Raw genomic sequence first — 705 nt, 5'->3', positions numbered from 1 at the left:
CCTACAAAACATAAGTACAGAAAAGGACTTTCTAAATCGGACTTCATTCACTCAAGAATTAAAACCTACAATTGACAAATGGGACTTCATTAAACTAAAAGGGACCTCATTAAACTAAAAAGCTTCTATACAGCAAAAGAAACAGTCAAAAAAGTGAAGAGAAAACCCATAAAATGGGAAAAAGTTTTCACCAGTGACACATCTGACAGAAGTTTAACATCCAGAATATATAAAGAACTCAGAAAACAAAGAATTGAGATACCAAATGACCCAATTAAAAGATGGGCTAAGGATCTAAACAGAGAGTTCTTAAAGGAAGAAATAAAGATGGCTAAGAAACATCTCAAAAAGTGTTCAACATCATTAGTAATTAGGGAAATACAAATTAAAACCACTCTATGGTATCACCTTACCCCAATCAGACTGGCTAGGATCAAGAGAATAAATGATACCAAATGCTGGTGAGGATGTGGAGAAAGGGGAACTCTCATTTACTGCTGGTGGGATTGCAAACTCGTGCAGCCTCTATAGAAAACAATGTGGAGAATTCTTAAGAAACTAAAAATGAATCTACCATATGACCCAGTTATATCACTCCTTGGCATAGACCCAAAGGACTCATCCTATTGTAGAGACACTTGTACAACCATGTTTGTTGCTACTCCTTTCACAATAGCTAAGAGAAGGAAGCAATCTAAGTGTCCT

Source organism: Nannospalax galili, unplaced genomic scaffold (genome assembly GCF_000622305.1).
Source record: "Nannospalax galili isolate Female #2095 unplaced genomic scaffold, S.galili_v1.0 scaffold857, whole genome shotgun sequence".
NCBI lineage: Eukaryota > Metazoa > Chordata > Mammalia > Rodentia > Spalacidae > Nannospalax > Nannospalax galili.
The sequence above is the reverse complement of the archived record's forward strand: the minus strand, read 5'-3'. Positions refer to the sequence as shown.